This window comes from Beta vulgaris, chromosome 6, assembly GCF_026745355.1.
Source record: "Beta vulgaris subsp. vulgaris cultivar EL10 chromosome 6, EL10.2, whole genome shotgun sequence".
In the NCBI taxonomy this organism is placed as follows: domain Eukaryota; kingdom Viridiplantae; phylum Streptophyta; class Magnoliopsida; order Caryophyllales; family Amaranthaceae; genus Beta; species Beta vulgaris.
The window spans coordinates 36,496,197-36,518,661 of NC_079207.1; the positions used below are offsets into that span (position 1 = coordinate 36,496,197).

The 22,465-nt window shown below is 37.8% G+C and overlaps 1 long non-coding RNA gene across 1 annotated transcript; it reads right to left on the reverse strand.

Moving 5' to 3' along the window:
* Window positions 1–2,538: 2,538 nt before the first annotated feature.
* Window positions 2,539–6,307, reverse strand: LOC130591908 (uncharacterized). The gene is made up of 3 exons (XR_008969849.1): window positions 5,040–6,307; window positions 4,522–4,578; window positions 2,539–3,748 (listed from the first exon to the last, which is right to left on the reverse strand). It is a non-coding gene; the product is annotated as an uncharacterized LOC130591908 (long non-coding RNA).
* Between the last annotated feature and the right edge of the window lie 16,158 nt (window positions 6,308–22,465).

Here is a 22,465-nt window from a genome sequence, read left to right on the forward strand (position 1 = left end):
GTTCTTCAACTCATTCATTTCTGCTGGAGCCATTCGATATGGGGCTTTCGAAATTGGTCCAGTCCCAGGTACTAGGTCAACGGTGAACTCTACATCTCTCCTTGGAGGCATACCAGGTATTTCTTCAGGAAAAACATCCTGGAACTCTCGGACTATTGGCACATCTTCAGGCCTCAACGGATCATCCTCAACTCTTCTCACCGAACACATAAATAGGGCCATCCCTTGTCTACTAGTTCTTAAGTTGTAAGCATTGATCACCTTAATCCCGGTTCTCGAGGTATTCTCCTATATGACACTCTTTTCCCGAAGGGTCCTTAGTTCCACTTTCTGCGCATCGCAATCTATCTTAGCCATGTACTTCCCAAGCCAATCCATCCCCAAAATAATGTCTAGGTTCGATAAGTTAAACTCTATCAGATCAGAAGGAAAGAAACCCTCACCTATTTTCAATGGCACTTTTAGAAATCTTTTAGAGCAATTAATAGTCCCCCCAGATGGAATAACTATAAGCATAGAAATCGACTCAGACTCGACCAATGCTAAAGTCTAACAGTTGCATGGGCAATAAATGACAATGATGCTCCAGAATCAAATAATACTTTAACAGGATTGGAGTTGATAGAAAAGTACCCGTGATAACATCTCTACGAGCCTCTTCTTCTCTAGTCGTCATCATATACAACTTCCCTTGCCCTTATCTTGGGAATTGGTTGCATTGTTCCCATTAGAGATCTGTTGTTGGTGTTGGTTGAGGCTTGGAATAGTTAGAATTCCCATTGTAAGCATTCCCCATTTCCATTCCCGTTTCCATTTCCATTTCGGGCTTGTCCCCATAATTCCCTTCTTTTGGCCATTGGGGTTCAGTTTGTTTTTCGAATAGCACTCATTGCTCTATGTCCCATTTTCCCGCATTCTCGACATTCGACCTTGTTACCCTCACAGTCTTTACCAGGATGGTTGTTAGGGCACTTTCTACACCTATACACACGCTCAGGTCTGCGGTTATTGGTGTTGTTATTGCGGTTATTATTTTTTGGATTTGAGTTGTTACTGGGTCCCTTACCGAAATTCCTTTGAGAGTTTTGATGGTTTTGGTTCCCATTATGCTTCTTCTCAAACTTCTGGCCCTCGAGGTTTGGATTATCTTTCCGCTTCTCACCAAGCTTACCCCCTTCCTCTCTCTTCCTGATGGCATAAAGATGAGCAGCTTTGCCAAACACGTGATCTAAAGAGGTGAATGTATCTCCCCCAGTCTTCCTTGCAGGTCAAGGGTAAGTCCTAGCTCGAAACGTGAGGCTTTAGCCTCCTCAGTAGGGGCAATCTCCGGGGCAAATCTCATCTAGCTCAATGAACTTCCGGTAATACTCCTCCACAGCATAGGTCCCTGCTCTAGCATCATAAATTCCTGAGCTTTCTGTTCTTAAGATATGGAGGGTAATATTTGTCTCTCAGGCCTTTTGAAGGTTTCCCACCCAAAACCAGGTTGACTCAGGAGGTTGTCCTTAGCTTGGGTCCACAGAAATGAGCATCCCCTGTAGTAGTAGCTACCTAAGGGAACAGTTTTCTTATCAGGGCAGGATAGGGTGAATAAAAGTTTGTCGAATTCCCCAACCCAGTTCTCTAATTCCTCATGTCCCCCTTTCCCGTTCAGTACAGGTGGGTTTCTACGGGGAACCTTCTCAAATAGATCCCCATCAGGTTGTGACCTTGGGCTAGGTTGGCAGTGATTTGTACCAAGTCACGTATCGATTGCTCGATATTGAGAGAGGTTTCAGAGGTGCCTCCCGTTCGAACCATTCTGCGCTGAAATTAACATAATAGCTATTTCAGTGACTTACACATAATCTTTTACTCGTCTAACGATTACACATTGCACATGTAACCAGTTATTGCGAACAAATATTAAGTCTGAACTGACTTGAACCACACACATCTTAAATAAGACGCCACAATCAATAATAAGAATAACATAATGTACTATTATTGAAAATGGAAATGTAATGTTTGTAGAGAAATACCATATATATATAAATAACTACGTAATACTACTTGCTATTCGGCATGCAAGCCTTATTAACACTGAAATAAACAAATGAATAAATACGACAAAATAAAACAAAAATCCTAATCCTAAATATATGACTAAAGGAGCTAGGACATGGCGGGAGCTTCATCCTCTGATTCAGGATCCTTTATCAATTCGTCAATGTCAATCTCATCTGCATTAGGCTCGTCGTCCTCAATGGGTATATCATCCAGTAGGAGTCCTTGGTCTTCCATGGGGTCTTCTTCCTCGCTTGGGACCCTCTTCCTCAATGGGATCCTCTTCCTCAAAAGGATTTTCTTCCTCAACAGCTTCTTCTTCCTCAACAGGTTCCTCTTCCTCAACAAGATTTTCGTCCTCAACAGGTTCTTCTTCCTCAACAGGTATATCTTCTAGTGGGGGTGGTTCCTCATCCTCATTTTCCCCATCTAACACTGTGGTTCCTCATCCTCATTTTCCCCATCTAACACTGGTGCATCATGATCCCCGTCAACTACTACAATAAAGGTCCTATTGTTCCTCTCATCATCAGAGACGTAGGTGACAGTTCTAAGATTTTGGTAGCTCTCAGGTACTAGCTCGTCCTCAAACGCTTGGTATCTTGGCCTCTTTGCACCTCTAGGTGGCGTTTGTGGTTCAGGTTTGACCCTTGGGTTCTCAGAACTCCCATCTATGGCCCTAGTTCCCGAACTTTCCCCCACTGATGAAGTAGAAGGGTTTTGACCTCTCGTTTCACGAATCCTCCACTCATTCTCGCAGTATTTGAGGTCAGCTAGGAAATGTTTTCATTAGGAAGATTTTAGTGCCCGTAGGTATGCTTCTCTCTGTTGAAATTCCCCTCTTCGGTCCACATATCTCCATACCTACGATGAACGAATCTATAAGGCTCTATGTCTAGGACATACTGAAGCATAAAATGTATCCTATAACACTCAGACCTTAACCACTGCTCCCCTTGCATGATTTTATAATCCATGGCAGCCTTCATCTTAAAAGCCCAAACATCCCAATCCTCCCCTACTGGTTGTTTCATCAAATAATCTTTACAACCTATGTCGTGAACCATCTACGAAAATAAGAAAATAAAATAGTCTAAGCTTTTGTATATAATAGGGTTTAAAAACATATATTATATATATACATGTTTAGGAGCTAAAATGCTCAATTTAACTTTGAAATTCACATGTAGGATTAAGATTGTTTCGATTAATGAAATAATTTTATACTAAAATAAGTTTTTAGTCCAACATCATTTTTGACCTATCCTTGTACACTCTCTTAATCTAGTCATATTTGAAGATTTCAAGAATCTTTCACCATTTCAATTAAACAAACAATCAACACATACAAGTTCAATGCAACATATCGCCGCGATACGTACCTTGGGAGTGTAACACCCCCAAAATTCATACACGTCTACAACTACGTCGCATCGACTTTGGGAGTGTTACCGCCACGATGGAATGCAAGGCATAAATAGAAAAATGGTAACTCAAATCATTGTCGCACAAATTGAAATGCAGCGGAATTAAAAATGTAAATACAACTCAGGAATCATCGACGACCCCTTTTATTCAAACCTCAAACCATTTAAGTAAGTTCTAGAAATCCAATAATACTTAATTCAAATTGCTTAACTTCAAAAACTAAAGACTAGCCCCCATATGCTTGATATCATGCAGCAGCACCAGCACACCTAGTCTGCTCCTCATTGTAGCGTCAATGGTTCATCACAGGTCAACAAACACATAATAACACACAATCAGCTATGCTGAGTACGTAATGAACCATGGAATACATAAAAGCATAAATGATGCACATATGAACAATCTTAAGCATGATACTACGTTACGTTACATCCTTTAATCTTTCTTTATTTGGCATCGAACGGGCACCGTCATCTTACTAGAATCATACGGGCTACTATATCCTTAATAGACAACTTGGTCTATTAGATGAAATGCAAATAAGGTTTTGTTCCGTCTCACACCCATCACCTTAGTATGCATACCCCCAAGATCGAACGAAACCTTCCGCCTACTTGAGTTATCAAAAATATAAGGACACTACTGTCGTCACAATAGGCCTGCGTAGGAGTGTAGGATAAGTCCCACACTCCCCCCATTGTTCATCACTTATAGGGAGTCCAACTACAAGTTATTGCCATAATTCACTTTAATACTGCCCATTCATTTCATAACCACATAGAGTCATTTCCATGTTCTCTTAATTACAATGCTCAAATCGTATCTCTTGTAACACTCTTGTTACACTATGGATCAGATTAATAATGCTCATATTTATACTTACGATAGAATTACGCATTCCAATGCAACATATCGATTTCAAAATACAAATGTCTAACCAAACAATCTCAATCAAACGTTCCCTATCATGCTTCTAGGTTCCAATAAAATGAATTGCAACCTAATCATGATACTAATACTTGGAATTAAACTGGTACGCGTACGTACCTTGTAACGGAGAATTTTCGTTGTCTTAATCGAACGTGCCGCGTATGAAATTGGGACCTAAACAGTTAAATAGATACTTTAGTGCTACGTCCTTGATAACGATATCAACTAATACGTAACTAAGACCATAACGATCTAATAATTCGAAATAAACGATAGTTAACTAATCTTAGTTACTATACTTAGTCCACTACTTTTACCAAACCAATTAAGTCATAAGTCCAACCACGTCTTATGTCCAAAAATCTTAGGTCCAATCCAGTCTTATGTCCAAAAGTCTTATGTCCAAAAGTTAGATCTTATGTCCAAAAGTCAAGTCTTATGTCCAACAGTCGTATGTCCAAAAATCAGGTCACGCATAATAAGATGGTAACTCCAACCAATAACAGTAATATAATTTTTCTACTTCCCATCTTACTTAATTACAAACCTAAACCAGATTCTCAACTAAAATCAGAATAATAAATTAAACTAACTATACAGTCTAAACTAATTAAAATCAGGTCACGCGTACGTACCTTGTAACGGAGAATTTTCGCTGTCTTAATCGAACGTGCCGCTTATGAAATTGGGACCTAAACCGTTAAATAGATACTTTAGTGCTACGTCCTTGATAACGATATCAACTAATACCTAACTAAGACCATAACGATCGAATAATTCGAAATAAACGATAGTTAACTAATCTTAGTTAGTATACTTAGTCCACTACTTTTACCAAACCAATTAAGTCATAAGTCCAACCACGTCTTATGTCCAAAAATCTTAGGTCCAATCCAGTCTTATGTCCAAAAGTCTTATGTCCAAAAGTTAGATCTTATGTCCAAAAGTCAAGTCTTATATCCAACAGTCGTATGTCCCATAAATCAGGTCACGCATAATAAGATGGTAACTCCAACCAATAACAGTTTTATAATTTTTCTACTTCCCATCTTACTTAATTACAAACCTAAACCAGATTCTCAACTAAAATCAGAATAATAAATTTAACTAATTATACAGTCTAATTCAACTAAAATCAGGTCGCGCACAATCCTCGCAACGAAGCCACCCACGTCGCATAGCCTTCGCGCCCCACACAGCTAAACCTCGTCGAAGGCTCGCACAAACCTTCGAGCCTTCTCGCACCACTCGTTCACTCGCACACCCCCAAGATCTGTCGCACAAACCCCACTCGCACCGACAGAACCACTCGCACCCTTGTACCAACCTCGTTCGCTCGCACACTTCGAAAATCGTACACAACACCCTCGTCCAACCTCGTCGCACACCATCAAACTCCGACACACACCCTCGAAGGTTCACGTACCCGAGCCTCGCACAACCCTCACCCTCTAGCACAGCAGCACACGCACAACGCTCGCCCCTCACCGTCGATGACGACGAGAGAGAAGAATAGAGGTGAGGGAGACTGACGAGAGAGGAGAGAGAATCTGAGAGAGAGAAAGGATGAAAGTTGGCTGAGGGAGAGGGAGAGATTGGGAGGGAGAGAGAGATTAAGAGTGACGGCTGGGAGAGAAGGTTAGGGTTTCTGATTTTTTTTCTCTTTTATTTATAGTCTAGCATGACTAGGTCTAAATAAACTCGGTTTTAGTCTTTCAAAAGTCCGAAATTTACTAAACCAACTCATATTATCGTTATTCTATTCTTATTATTTTGTAAATAATACTTAAATACTTTTTTATTAACTTCTTTATATTTTCTTAATTAACACGAATTAACTCCAAAATACGGAGCGTTACAGTTACTGTTCCTGCAGATACCAAGGAGGATCCATTTGTGTTGGGTGTGGGATGGGTAAAGTAGGAGATAGAAAGGGTTTAAGATAAATTAACAAATAAAAAGAGGTTAAAGGAGGAGAGAGAAATGGAGTAAAATGAATTAATAATGTAATGGTGGACCATATGATAGGGACATGAGAGGGTAAAAAGGGGAAAACAAAATTCAAAATAAAAAGTAAAAGAGGGAAGATCTTTCGGAAACGTACTTAAACGGAAAGAGGGAAGATCTTTAGGAAACGGAGGGAGTATATAGTAATAATAACAATAATAAACATAATCATAATAATATACTAATAATAATCATAACATTATTAAATGATATTAACCGATTTTAATAACGTTATAATAACCATCTTTGTCATATCGTACATCGTCTATAGTCATGATTCATGATCGAAATCCATAGTCGTTATCCATTTTGTCATTCGTATTCATAATCCGCATTAAGTCGATACTTTATAATTATAGTCCATACTTATAAATTTTTATAAGCACATAATCACGTAATCAATTCGTTTTACGCTGACGGGATTTATGTTTAGATGGTCCAAAAGTTAAGTTCACGAACAGATTAACACTCTTGATATTCCTCGTCTACGAAATCGGAGTCTATAATACATGTTAACGAATATAAGTTAGTTCCTAAATAACCCCTTTTTATAAAATATACGATTTAAATAATCCAAATAACTTAAAGAAATTCTTAATGATTTTAAGAGAGTTTATATCAAAGTAAATCATTTATGAAATCATTTTAAGTACTCACAAAATTACAGCCAACAATACTTGCCCTAAGACTAAATATTGACCAATTACAATTTCCAATACTGGTCCAATATGTAAGCACAGTCCAAAAGAACTCATCCTAAATGTAGGACAATTATTGACCTTGAACAAATATGCCCAAGTTCAAAAGAACTCGTCCTAAATGTTGGACGATTATTAACCTTGAACAAATGTGCCCAAAGTTCAAAAGAATTTGTCCTAAATGCTAAACGATTATTGACCTTGAACAAATATGCCTAAGTCCAAAAGAGCTCATCCTAAATGTTGGACGATTATTGACCTTGAACAAATGTTCCCAAGTACAAAGGAACTCATCCGAAATGTTGGTTTGAACGATTAGGGCTTGGACTAATTTCCTTAGTCCAAAGACACTCATCCAATTTTGGACGATTAATGAATCATAAACAAATATGCCCAAGTTCAAAATTACTCGTTCAATGCTGAATGATTAAGATTTGAACTACAAATCGCTCGTCATGACTGAGTATGTCTTAAAAGTTCTAAGGCTTGGTTACTCCCTCCTCCCCCCCCCCTTCCTAAAACTGGGATCGTTCTGACTTTGCCGGGTTCCAAGAAGGAAATCGACCGACATAGGTCAAACTTCTTTGACTCATAATTGAACGTGCTTAATTATTAGTTTTTTTTTCCCATAGTAATAATATCACTTGCCAACCTGGTTGAATACATCTTATCATTTTCTGGCCGACTTTTTTTAGAAGGTAGTGTTCATATTTTAACAAAGGTCCCTTACTTGGGTCATTACTACTTGGTCGACCTTGCTTTTGAAAGTAAAATACCTTTACTAAGGTTTTTCTTATTTCAGGTTGGCGTCCTTTAGGAGGCAATGTATAGTTTTCAATAATGTTTCCCTTACTAGGGAATATTACAATTTGGTTGACCATGCTTGTATAGATAATTCACCATTAATAAGGTTTATTACTGTCTGGCCGGCTTCCTATAGGAAGCAATGTGCGTCATAAAAATGATTATCCCTTACTAGGATGATTCATTCTTTTAGCTCAATTCTTGACGTTATTTATTTCTTTAGTTTTTAGCTAAGTTATTAAGATCAGTGGTTAACCAGTGGTAAAAGTGCCCCAAAGTGAATGAATTAAGTAAAATACAAAAACAATCATAAGTTAAAGAGAAGGTAGCAATTGTATAATATGAATTTTGCTTGGCAAAACACTAAGAGGTACATGCATACATTCATAATTCTTTTTTTGTGCCATAACACTTTTTCCGACTACATCTTCAGAGTGTCTGAATTCCAGGTTCATTGTATGGGTCGTCCATTAAGATCTTGAAGACTGAATGTTCCACTTCTTACTTCTTCCACGACCATATAAGAACCTTCCCAATTTTCTGTCAGCTTAAGTTCCCAGAAAGTTGTCCTTGGTATGTCGCAATCACCTGAGCTGGCGAATTTTGAAAGACCATCTGCTTGATGGTTTTCTAATGTTCGTAGTTGCTCCAACAAAAAACTCTTTAAAGGTTCAATATCATCTTTGATAAGACATATGCACTTGCTCATAGATGCTTCATTGCATTCATAATCTCCATTTACTTGGCTAACCACTAATAAAGAGTCTAATTTGGCCTCAATCTACAAAGCCCCAGCCGCTCTGCACACTAGTGGAAAAAAAGGCAAGGACTGCGATGCAAGGGATGCAATTTTATTAAAAACTGCACCCCTTAATGTGAAGGGTTGTGGTTAACCCTAAAACCGCAACCTTTGAGATAAAGGCTGCTCCCTCACCCCTCAGGGGATCGCAACCTAGTTTGGATTCGACCCTAGTCCGCTCCGATACGAAGGAAAAAATCATCAACTCTGACAAAAAAGTAATCCGAATCCGACTCCGACTCCGTTTAAAAAGTCCGACTCCGAGTCGGAGGTGGGTAGGAGTCGGGTCTCATAAAATAATTCGACATCCGAATCCGACTCCGACTTTAAGCCAATCAATCATTTTTTCTTATTTATGTTAATGTATTATTTATGTATAGCCCAACTTCGACTTTCAGCCAATTGTATTATATATGATTTTCCATTGAAAAAATGATTGTTAAAAATAATAGTAATATTTAGATTAGTTGTACTATATAAGATTTCCATATGATTATTAGAATAAAGTGTAATGATTAGATTATTATATTATAGAAGATTATTTTATCATAAAAAATGGGTAGAAAAATAAGTTGGATCGAGTTCGAAGTCGGATGTTCGGATTTTAAGTCATATGTTTGGATTTTAGCCGGGTCGGATTTAGAGTCAGATGTTCGGATTTTAAGTCGGGTCAAATTCGGATTTTCGGAGTCGGATGTCGGAGTCGAACTCGGATTTATGATCTGACTTCTTGTAGGATCGGAGTCGGATTATGCATAATCCGGTCCAAGTCCGACTCGTTGCCATCTCTACGACCCTCCCTCTCTCTCCTCTCTCAACTGCTCTCTCACCCCTCTCTCTCTCCTCTCTCTCTCTCACCTCTCTCTCACTCTCTCACCACTCTCTCACTCTCTCACCACTCTCTCACTCTTAGCCGCTGAAACCTCTCTCCTCGTCGGCGCAAAAATAACGTCGGCGAAGGTCAATCGGCGATGCTCATTCTCTCCTCAACCTCCTACGAGCCTGCAAAAAGGTTTTATTTTCTTCTTTTTTCCTTGATATTTCATTTTATTGTTGTTTTTTTTATACCCAGTTGATACTTTGTTGATGGTATTGGATTTTCGATGATTGTTATTGTAATTTGGGGTAAAAAAGAATTACCCTGGTTTTGGTTGGATGATTTTTTGTTCAATTTTTGTGTTGTTAAATCTCTTCTTTTGGTTAATATTTATCCTCGTTCTCATTAAGCACTCTTCTATCTCTCTCATCCTCCAATTTCTGTATTGCGTTTTTATTTTCAATTATTTTATTTACTTTTTAGTATTAAATTTCTCTCTTTGAAACCTAATTTGATAGTTGTTCGTTTTGTATGTGTTTCGGAGAGTGACGGAAAGATTATTGTTGCTGAAAATGCTATTTGTGAAATCTGTTTCAGATTAGGGTTTTTTTTTAATTTTTTTTTTGCAATGTGAAAGAATGAATTTTGTGTCATTAGTAAATGAGGCGGTAATATCTAAGAGCACTCCCAATGGTGATCAAATCCATCACCAAAATCAGAAATTTTGGGTTGAACAAAAAAAACATGCATCCCATTGGTGATATAAAACCCATCACCAAATGACAAAACATGTCATTGCTCACCATGTGAAAAAACTCATCACCATGTGAACCGTGTAAATTGAAGACAAAAGGAGCATTGTCACACACAACCGGCTAGTGGCAAGCTGCCACGTGGCTGCTGCTGTCTTTTTTTTTGGAAATTTCCACGGAATTTCCAGAAAATTCCTATTTCAAAAAAATAAATAAAAAATACCAAAATTCATATTTTTTCCCCTCTATAAAATGATACCCATATTGATATATTTCAGACAAAAAAAAAAAAAAAACACTTCTCCTCCTCACCTTTCTCTTTCTAAAAATATTTATACATAATTTTTTGTAATTAATTATTATTTTACTAATAACCCAATAATGATAATTAATTTTTGGTAATTAATTATTATAATTTTAAGTAATCATAAGATGATTCATTTTTATTTTTAATATGTAAATTATATTATTAATTGAAGTAGCAAAGAGAAATAGGAGAGAGAAAGTTGAGGTGGGGTAGTGAAAAGTAGGAGAGATAAAGTGGAGTTTGATGTTTTTTTTTGCTCATGAGTGGAGTGGAGGTGATATATTTGATCATGAAATGATCTAATCATGAGTAAGTAGGAAAATTTGATGACCAAACCCATCGCCATTGGAAATGCTTTAAGTGTGTTTCTTGCGAGATACTCCCTCTGTTTTTTTTTATCTTTCTCATTTTCCATTTACACATCTTCCAATGCACATTTTTGAACTTAAATATCTTTCATCATATATTAGTAAAAATTATAACGATTGAATATTAATAATGTACTAATTGAGACGAATCAAACAAGATCCCACATGATTATATTTTTTCTTATAAATTGAAAAAAATTGAGAAGATTCTTTCTAAGTATGAATAGTGTCAAGATTCTAAGTGAGAACGATAAAAAAAAAACAGAGGGTGTATGATCTTATTTGTTCTATCATTTCTTGATTTCATGTAAATTAATTCATTTTTTTGTTGTAAGAAGAGGGAATTCATATGCTTTTTATATGTAGTTGTGTATTTTATTGTTGGTGATTAAAATGTGGTTAATTATTGAGATTCTCCTTGAAAGAGTTGATGAAATGTGAGAGTTTTCGGGTGTGAGTTAGAATATTGGCTTCGAGATCTTGCAGCTTTTGGCTAATTTATAGTGAAATGTGAAATTTGGTTTTGTTGATTAATACTCCTATGTTGCTCCTTTTTGTCTCTCTAATTTGGTAATCTGTTTCCAATTTAATATCATGATGTGACGGCTCGTCAACAGAAGTTTTAGAATGGATTTTGTGAAGCAGCTTTATAGTTTTATGGTTTGGAATTAGGGTTTGGGTCATTTTAATTGTTATTTTAAGCACAAAGGTACTTCATTTGCTAAGAATGTTCCGGGACCGTTGATGTGCATATCCTATCAAAGTCTTTATCGTTAGATGTATGCGTGGCGATTTAGGGGATGGTTTTGTAAGCCATGATAATCCTAGAGCTTGAAAGATGTCAAAAGATGAGCCCCCTCCCAAGTTGAGTGATTTTTTGGTTGTAAATGAAAAAGAATAAAGAGTTGTTTGATTGTTAAGTTTTTGTGTTATTGACCTCCGATTATTTACTTGGCTAGATTTTTTAGGTCTACTTTATTATCCCTTTGTTGATTTCATTTTTTTTTTGTCTGAAATTGGAGATGATTCTACAAAGTAAAAGTATTGGGTCAGACTGTCTGACGTATTGTTTATTGTCAGACGGGCTGAGCCCAATACATCTTCTCCGCAAATGCAATCTACTCTTGTGAGATCACCAAGGTGGTGAGGAACTACTCCATGAAAATAACCATGAGAGAGGTTGACGTATTGTATAACCTTAACGTTTATCAGGCAACTAAAATCAGTTTCCATAGAAATGGCGACTCAACGCCTAATTCCTCACCTTTTTCACAAAACAACTCTACCATCTCTTACTACCCACCTCAATTTTCATCAATCTCTCTCCTCTTCTTCATCTATTCCACTCTCACCTTTAATTTCTCATCAACCCATTTCACCACCATCAGTATCAAACTCTATAACAGTCGACGAAATCCTGCTGAATTTGAAACTTGGTAAGTTCGACAACATGAAGTTCATCTTCTTCATGAAGTTCGACAACATGGCCAGTTGCGATCGATTTGGTTATTCAATTTTTCAATTTCGCGATTTTGGGTTTTTTGTCTTTGGTTTTTAGGTTTTCATCTTTTGATTTTTCTCAGATTTTGAGTTGTTTCTTGTTTTATGAATGTTGTTTCCAGATCTGGTTTTTGGGCATGAATTTTCGTCTTTTTTGGAAATCAATTTTTTTTTTCGTTGTTCGCTTTTTAGGAATCAATCTGTATAATTTTTTTAATCAATTTAGGGCTGGGTTATTTTTGGGAAAATATCAGATATAGATGTACCGTGTAACCCTAAATCCTTATCAGATATAGGTTTAGGGTTTCTTAATTCCCTTATCAGAAATCAGTTTTTCGTTTTTTTTTCGTTCTTCTCTGATTGATATTTGATCATCATCATGCTAATCTGTCTTGTTTCAATTTGTATTTATGAATATCTTAAGTTGTTTAGTATAGCTAAAGAAGATTTGATCTAATTTTTTTGATCTGGCTGCAACAAGAATAAGTAACAAGTTCCTGAAATTAGAGAATATAGACTTAATGCAAGTTAAAATTGGCTGGTAGCTGCAGGTAGTCTTTTTTTCTGTTACTTGGAGTCCTTGTAGCTGTCGATTCAGCTGTATTACTGGTGTCTTTCAAACTCATATTGCTCATGGGAAAAAAATTGGAATTGAACTATATGAGATCGTCGTTATTTGATATAGGATATTGACTAAAGTCATACACTGTGATGCTCATTTTGCTTTTTTTTTTTGGTATATGTTATGATATGGAATATGAGTGTATGACCAGTATGTGCTTAGGAGTTTGATGATAATTGGTTCATTAATAATAAACCATGATAAAACTTAGGATAAGACCGAGATAAACCAAAGTCAACTCTCCAATCTCTTAGGGATTATTTTATATTAAAAAATTGATGGTTAATTGTTTAATGAAAAATTATTTTCAAACTAAGTTACATTTAATGTTAGTTTATGTTTATGTAATAGAATTAACACTCACAATCTGCAGGATCAACGAAGCACTGTAATGCTACTGCTGAGTTGACTGCCAATATGAAGAAAAGTTCAAGAGCAGAGAGGTAAGCAATTTCTCTATAGCAACACAGACTTTGCTTGTGTGTAACATGTTGTGCTGAATTTCTTTTGCTTGATTTGAGGTAGTTTATAGAACTTAAAAAGGTGTACTCAATTTTCTTCTGCTTGTTGGTTTTGTTGATGGTGTTTGACAATCAACTGGAACACAATGTGGAAATTATGGTAAACATGTTTTTTCTATTTTGTTACGACCTGTAGTAGACCATAAGATGGTAGTTATTAACTTGTACCTGGTTGACCCTCATATATGAAGATTACAGATAGGCTTATGATGGAAAATAATGCACAACGGTTTGGCTCCTGTTTCCTGCAATTCTGGGATGTAAACATAGTAACATGAGCTCAAGTATGATAATTGAAGGTATACCAGGCTGCTTTGAAGTATGCTTAGCATGTAGAAGATATTGTATTTAGCATTTAGAAGATGTTGAAAGTTTAGGACTTTAAAAGTTTACCTTATAAGGTGAATTTTCAAACTGGGTATATTCATTATGATAAGCTTTGGACTTTAGGCCAAAAATGATAATTTGTGGTGGAAGTGCTCATCCTAGGGATTGGGATTATGCACGTTTAAGATCTATTGCTGATAAGTGTGGGGCTCTTTTGCTTTGTCATATGGCTCACATTAGTTGACTTGTTGCTGAATTTTTTTTTTCTTTAATCTTGATTATTTGTTGATTTTTGTTGTTTTTGTGATGTGGGTTGGTGGGAAGATTTGGTTTTGAGATCTGGGTTTGTTTGGTTTTGCACGAGTCATTTTTTTTATTTTTTTTTATATTGTGGATTGTGGATCTAGTTTTCATGATGAATGAGGTAATTGGATCTGTAATTTTGGTGAGTTTTTGTTAGTATGATTATCTAAGTGTTTCCTTAAGGAAATAATGTGGAGTGAGGAAATGATGTGGAAGTATCAGATTTGCATGTAACTGTGTAAAGATTTCAGGGGATAGTTGTTTGTGTGTATGAAGTTTTTTCTTTGTTCAATTTACAATGTGATATGAAATGCTTCATTGCTCTTTCAGTATTAAAAGGAATGCATAAACACAATCACACCTCTGTCTAAATTTTGGTTGGGTGATGGGTTCGGGTGGGTGATGGGGCGCTGGGTCGTTGGTTGTGTTAGGGTTTGGGTGGGCTGGGTGGTGGGTTAGGCTGGCTCGGGTGGGGGTTGGGGCAAAATAGGTTCCAGATTTATTTAGTTATTCATTTCATTCGTTAATAATTGTTTTTTTTCTGGTTAATTTCATCAATTTCTTTGTTTTTGTTGATTTGCAGGGTTATCAGATTTGCGTTTGAGTTCCAGATTTTTGTTGTGGAGTTTAAAGTGTACATGTAATTATATGAGATTTGTATTAGATTTTGTTCTAAGTATACTAGAATTTAGTTCTAGAATTATTTTTTTACTTGTATCTACATTTATTATCAATAATAATTGAATTGATTAATTTGTTTGCCTTAATCAAAGAAGTATGGTATTTGCATCATTTCATATCTTATTACATTTAATATCAATTAATTAAAAGCAAAAAGTTATTACATTTAATACTAGTAAACCAAAAGCAAAAAAAAAAGAAAAGAAGTGCAATAATGTAATGACTTGGGTTGCTAACTAGTTAAGCAAAAGCAAAAAAAGAAGTGCAATAATGTTAACCAAAAGCTGACGCTAATTAGCGACTGCCAAGGACACGGTCGCTAATTAGCGACCGCCTTGGCAGTCGATAATTCTGTAGGCGGTGGCTAATTAGCGTCTGCCTAGGCGGTCGCTAATTAGCGTCTGATTTTGGCGGACGGAAAGGGGTGACATTCTTGTTATGTGAAGAATATAATGCATCCTATTGTATTTTAATCTTAATTCCAAGATTGATTCTTTATCTTATGAACATCTTCACTTTGATCTTGATTAATTCTCCTTTCTTTAATCATCGATCAAGTATTTTCTTTGTTCTTCAATGACTAACCTAGTAGCATCAACATGAAATAATACAAGTATGTTATTCTCTTTTGTGGTTAAGTCATCTTCAAAACTTAGGGTTAACAATTTCCCCCTTTTTGAATATGGCAACAAAAGGCATACGTCACAAAATCTATAATATATATAATTTAATTAGTCACATAAAATAAACTTTACCAAGTTAAATTAAATCTTATTTGACCTTTATTTTATTTTAACTTAGAGAAATAAAAAGATTAAATGAAACGTGGAAACATGAAACAAGGCAAAATTTTTGACTTACTCTTACTGCCTTTCTCTTTCTCCCTTTGACATCTTCAAAAACAATATCTCGTGATTTCGGAAAGAAGAATTATCTATAAAAACTCGCCACACCACCAAACTTGTTAGGAAAAGATGGTTAGTATAAGTAAATAAAACATTCAACTTTCAAAACTGCAATCCAAAAATATTAGCCATTCAAAAGATGCACACTTATACATAAGGTTTAGATTTAAGATGATCAAACTAACATTGTTCCTTAATAGCACCGAAAGGAAAGAGAGAGAGTAACTAACAAAATGACAAAGTCATTGTTACGTAGTGCTAGACTCGTAAATATACAGCTATTCCACAATAGGTTTTTCAACTAGAGACTTGTGCAACAATGCCTTGATCAAAAGATCCTGAACCTGAGCTCCGTTCTCGAACCTGAAAAAGGGACCCACCATGGAGGTTTGGGTGGTATTTCCCCCTCTGAAGCTTAGGTCAGGTATCAGGAGTAGTAAAGGAAACTTTTAGCGAGAGAAAGTAGAGAGAGAGAATTATGATAAAGTAACAGTGACCCACCATGGAGGATTAGGTGGTATTTCCCCCTCTGAAGCTTAGGTCAGGTATCAGGAGTAGTAAAGGAAACTTTTAGCGAGAGAAAGTAGAGAGAGAGAATTATGATAAAGTAACAGTGCACTGCTGCTTTGAAAAATGTAATTTTCTCCTGATTTCAAGGACTATTTATAGTGTTAGGGATAATTTTTGTGCCTTGAGGTAACCCTAATTTGGGGAAACCTGATTGGCTAAGCAATGAAAACATGACACGTGGTAGGCAATGATTGGAGGGTATACATCATCCAATCTTATGCAAGTGTCTTTTTGGAGCTCTGGGCCTAAGTACAAGCCAGGATAGAAAGGTGGGTTGGTACTTCTCTAAATTGGGATTTGTACTTCAGCAATCTCTTTTTGGTACTGCACTTTCAGCAATAGGCAACAGACACATGGTCGACCCAGATGAATCCACGTGTTCCACTGAGGATCGCTTATCTTTAGGCTACAACATTTACCCCTAAAAGAGATTTTTTACAGTTTACGCGCTAAGACGGTTAAAATTCTCATTTAACTTAAGAGAACTGCCTTGTTTTTCAAAAATGGTAAAGGCGCCTTTTTGCCGGCTCAACCGGTCAACATTCAATGAGTTTTTGAATGCAACAATTATTTTTATCAGAGGGGGAGGTCATTTTTACTTCCCTATAAAAATGATCTTTTGTCATTTCTTAGATCATTTCACACCTTGATAATTTTTCTAGAGATAGAGACTCTGCCTTTTCCTGAATTTCTAGAGAGAGAGTGCGCTCGTCCAAAATTTGTTACCTTTAGGACACGTCCGAGTAACTCAACAGGTATCCATCTCCTTCTTCTTGCTCTCAATTCTTTATTTTTCCTTCCATTTTTTTAAAATAATGGATTCATATTCTTCGTCAAATAATCCTGACCGCTTAAGAGTTGGTCTTAACACTAGAACGGATAGCCTTCCCTCTTCGGCATATTCTAGAGTTGGCCTATTCTGACCGGTCAAGCATTTTATTTTGATGGACATGGACCACAAAGTCCGACGACCCAGTCTTTACCTGTGTAGGCTAATCTGGCGCGCGTCAAGCACACTGTTGGTCTAAGATGCGGAGTAAACCTCCCAGCCTCCAGCTTTGAAATGGAGGCGTCAACCGGCAGAGTCCCTAAAGAAGGGGACTGCTAAATCCAAAGTGCCAGATCGGCACCTGAAACTCCTTCCCTGGAAGCGTCCAAGAAGAAGGACCTATTGAAATGTCTTATGAGGCCAACCCGTCTGGGAGAGATATGGAAGTAGAAGGACCAACGAAGTAGAAAGTGAATCTGGTCCGTCCAACGGTTTGGCGACCCCTCCATAACTTCTTCCGAGATTAGACAATGTTTAGGTTCTCTTTCTTACCCTAGGTTCATTTTAGCCAATAATGGCTGGCTAGGACGGGTAGGTAATGACCTTAGACACTTCTCCTCGGCCATTTCTATATTGGGGTATTCTTTTGTCCTGCCTGGTAGAGAGGACACCATTATTAGTGCTCCGTCTGGCCATTTTGCCGTTTATTGGCTGGCTTTGGACGCGAGACTGATATTTGCCCTTCACCCTTTTGTTAGCCGACTTCTTCATTACTACAACATTGGCCACAACCAACTAGCCCCTAACTCCTGGTAAAACATTCTGACCTTCTTAGCCGTTTCTGAGTTGAATGGAGTTAATCCTTCATTGTCGACCTTTACCCAGATACACTATGTATTTAAGGTTCCTAAGGCAGTAGAAGGAGCGTGGTTTAATGTCTGCAACCGTCACGGTCCTTACGTCTTGGGACAAGACCTCCCAGATGCACCTCTAGATAGCGAAATTCCTATTCATCCAAGCACCTAATGATGCAGCGGCTAGGAGATATCGCCACTTTAGTCGAACGCCTACCAATATTGGAAGAACATCCTTTTTGGAGCTGGAGACTAGTTCTAACAAGGAACTGGTAGTATACTTCAGAATTTCGGAGTATTCTGCCCCAAATAACTTGTCCTTTAAGGTTTCGTCCAACTGGATATCCTTTAAGGAAATATTTTACAACGATAATTTCCTGGTCGCCGCTGGCTTGCTGTCGGTTAAAGATAGAGGTATACTCTTTATTTCTCAAGTAAACTTCCTCGTCTGGATATTCATCATTATTAATGATATGCTTTCCTTTTTAGCTCCGACCAAAGCAACGTCAAAGAAATCTTGGACGGGAGATATCAATATCTCTAAATTCACCAGCTCTCTCTAGAAGGACTATAACAAGACCGCTCTGAAAATAGGACAGACACCTTGGTGAGTTTTTTTTGTGTGGGTTGGTCAGGGTATATTACAAAGTGTTGCATAGGACTCTTTCTAAGAAATAGGCGGCCAAGGTGGTCGTCCTAACTCTGGAGTTTGTTCATTTTAGGACGAGGCTCTCTTTGAAACGGGAAGCCGATTAGTAGCCTTCTGGCCGACTTTCTTCTTCAGCTAGCCTTTACCTAAGAACTGAAGTGCCTATTTAATTTTTGGATGGGGCCTATTCCTAGGCGAAGAGCGGCAAACTATTTTTGGTTGAACGTCCTCTTTGGGCAACCTTCGTTTGAGACCTGAAGTTATTCTTCATTGTTTGAACGAGCCTCTTACCCAAGAGAAGAACGGCCAACTGCTTGTAGCCGACCTTCCTCTCCGGGTAACCTTCGTCTAGGGACTGAAGTTATTCTTCAGTGTCTGGATGAGTCTTTTCCCTTGCTGAAGAGCGGCCAACCATCTTTTGGCCGACCTTCTTCTCCAAGTAACATTCATTTGGGGACTGTAGTTATTCTTCTGTATGACGACGAGTCTCCTCCTTGGATGAGGAGTGGCCAACCAGCTTTTAGCCCACCCTCTCCTTTGAGCAGCCCTCAATTGCATTTTCATTTCTAACTTGTGCTATTCTGTTTTTCAGAAAAATGCCCCAACGTTAAAGGCTTTGGCTGAGAACGCGGCCACTAAGAAAAGGTCGCCCGCTACGGGAGACGCTCCTCCTCCAAAAAAATCCAAAGGTTTTACAGCCAAGAAGAAGGTCGAGCGCCCAACACTCCCAAAGGCTGAGAAGCCTTCAAAACTTGAGGATGGGAAGGCCATTGTCGTCTTTATAGGGGATGGCACCCATACGTCTTCTTCTGCCATCCCTGCTGTACAACCGGACGCGATTGTGCATCTGGACAACCCTGCCGCGACCGAGGCAGAATTTGATCAGTCGGACGCGTCTAAGGAAAGTTCAGCCTGTAGTGGCCATGTTGCTAGGGTGGTGTCTCAGATGCCCCCTGCATATAGATCTGCTTCGTTGTCTTCTGGTGAGTCCTACTACTCCAACATACTTCCTTTGTTTCTAAATAAGTGCAACATTTGCATAGTGTTTACTATTCACAGTTTAAACTTTAATTAGCTTTGGTGATTTACATTTTAGGAAAAACATAGTCATGTGGGATCTTGTTAGATTCGTCTGAATGTGAATTTTTTTAATATCAACTTTTTATAATTTTTACTTATTGATAATTGAAGATATTAGTGGTTAAAGTAATGCATTGGCAAACGTGAAAACAAGAAATGTTGCACTTACTTAGAAACAGAGGAAGTAGTTAAGACACTGCGTGTTGGCGGGTGTCCGATAAGTTTGTCCAACAAACTAGCAGTGGTCATTCCCGTCAGAAATACTGACGGATATCCTCTTTCAGATAAAAGGTAAAGGAGCGGCTGAAGCAGTTCCTGAGGCTTCCCTTATACTTTTGGACGATGAGTCCTCGGCCGCTTTCGCCAAGATGACCTCGGCTGATCGTGAGAAGCTCAAGCAGGAGCTGTTCAAATGCTTTTCGGAGCCTTATATCAAAGGCTTGAGAGGTGCTTCTTTTGGGCATGTAGGCTGGATGTCCCAGCTTGCTGTGAGGTATAGAAATCATTTCCCTATCGTTCTTCTTCTATCCTTGTATATTAATATGTTCTTTCGTGCTCGTATAACTTATTAGTTTTATCCCCGTCTCTTTAGCTCTTCGCTCGTAGTATACTAACAGAAAACTAGGCTAGATTGATCAGAAAAGAAAATAAAGAGCTTATTCGGTAGGCTACCACGGCCAATAACCAAGCTATGTATGATATTCAACTGGCGGAGAGTTTGCATCGCCAGTCCAGGGAAGCCTGGGAGAAGCGCTAGTCTGAGATGGAGGCTCAAAATAAAAGCTACCTCATTCGCGTCAACGATCTCTTCAACTAGAAGGACGAGCTGGAGCTCGCCTTGAATGCTGAGAGGAATCGTGCTCTCTTGGCCGATGTCCAACTTAGAAGGGAAAATTGTCTTCTAAGGGCACAGAACCATCAGATAAAGGAGGAGGCGGATCAAGCCTTCAACGATGCCAAGGAAGCTCTGAATGATGTCATCGACATGTCTAAGACTTAGGCTGTGATGGCCTTCGAAATGCTGGCCGAGGCGGACGACGTTCCTTGCTATGAACGTCGTTTGAACTTCCAAGAGAGTCGTCATAGAGCCATGGTGGTTGGTGAGGAGCCTCCGGTCTTCAAAGAGTCGTCTAATGACGATAAAGAGGAGGTGACGGCCGAAGAAGAGACGCAGGCCGAGGACGCCAGGATCCCTCCTGAATAGAGCTCATAGCCTAGGCTCCATGTTGTTGTAACCGCCATTGTGTACTAAGTTTATTTTGTTTTTCTATCTTCTAGATTGTAATCCTTTGAACAAATCAGTATATATCAGAACTTCTTCCCGAATCTTGTTTTTGTTTGCCAAGTACCAAAATGCCTCGTCTAACTCTAAATAAATGCAGTTCATCCAGTATTGTTACCACTGATGGACAAATTGAATCCATAGTTTACTCCAGCAATTTCTCAAGTCCTGAAGTTACTCGTCCTTGTGTAACACCCCGTAATTTTGACCCTTTATTTTTTGGTGTTTGTTTATTTTAAAATGGTATTTTTCCTTTTCATAAAAATGATTAATTTATAATTTGAATTATTTTGGAAGATGTTATGAAAATGTGTATATATATTTATATGTTGTAATATATTTTATATATTTATTTTAAGTTGTTAGATATTTATTTTAAGTTGTTATATTAGTTTGTTTTTATTTGGGTGTTTAGAATCCGGTTTTATCGCGTAGCATTTTTGTAACGTTGTTGGACCGACTTGGGTGATGAAATGTTGCACTGCATGTGGCGTGTCATGCTAGCCAAAAATTAGCAATTATGTTGTGGAGGATGAAGAGTTTTGGTGCGTGCTTATGAAGCTAACCTTTGAGTCTCTTGTAACTCCCTATTTGATTCCCCATTAACCCACCTTTGTAATCCCCCTTTAAACCATTTCTTAAGAAGGTTATTAATCAGATTTTTGCTGCATTGTAACCCCATTTTTCCGTCCAATCCTTAGAGAGGAAGAGAAAGAGTTTTTCTCTCTTCTCGGATTTTCGTCCATTTCTGCACACCTATTTTCTTTGCATCTTATCTCCTTCGTTTCTTATCCAAATTGAGCGTGCGAGTAGTCAAAATCTATCTACTCGGAAAGATATTGCTTGTGGTATAATTTGTTTTTGAAGAAAGAGGAAGAAGCGACTGCAGTTTTCGTTGCAATCAGACGAGTCATCCAGTTTTTGTTCCTTGTCGCACCTTCACGAAAATAACCATAGCCGGAGATCTAACCCTTGGATCGTCTTCAAATTTGGACAAAACATTGATGACATCGTGTTCTTTAATTTTACCGGAGAGATCGGGAATCCGAGCTTTTGATCAATGGGAAACAAGGTCGGAACAGAGCAGTGCAAAATAAGAGTTTTCAACGTTCAAGGAAAAGGTAACTAGCGTTATTCTAGTTCGATAGAGAATAGATTGTGAACTTAGGTTGTTAGAATCACGTTTGAGAACGTAGTATCATGCTAGGTGGAACTTAGAGGATTTTATGATTGAAGTTACATGTAGTTTCATGGTTGTTGGTGTTGTTTTCATACCTTGGATTTCTACTATGATCATCTTGTTAAGTGTTGTTGATTAGTTGTATCCTTGTTGTGGTTGTGGTTGTGCTTTTTGATTGAATTGCTTGGTTGTGTCTTGGACTCTTGGTTGTCATTGTGGTGATTGATGGAGTTTGTTGTTGTTACTGTCGTTGTTGTTGGTGCTGG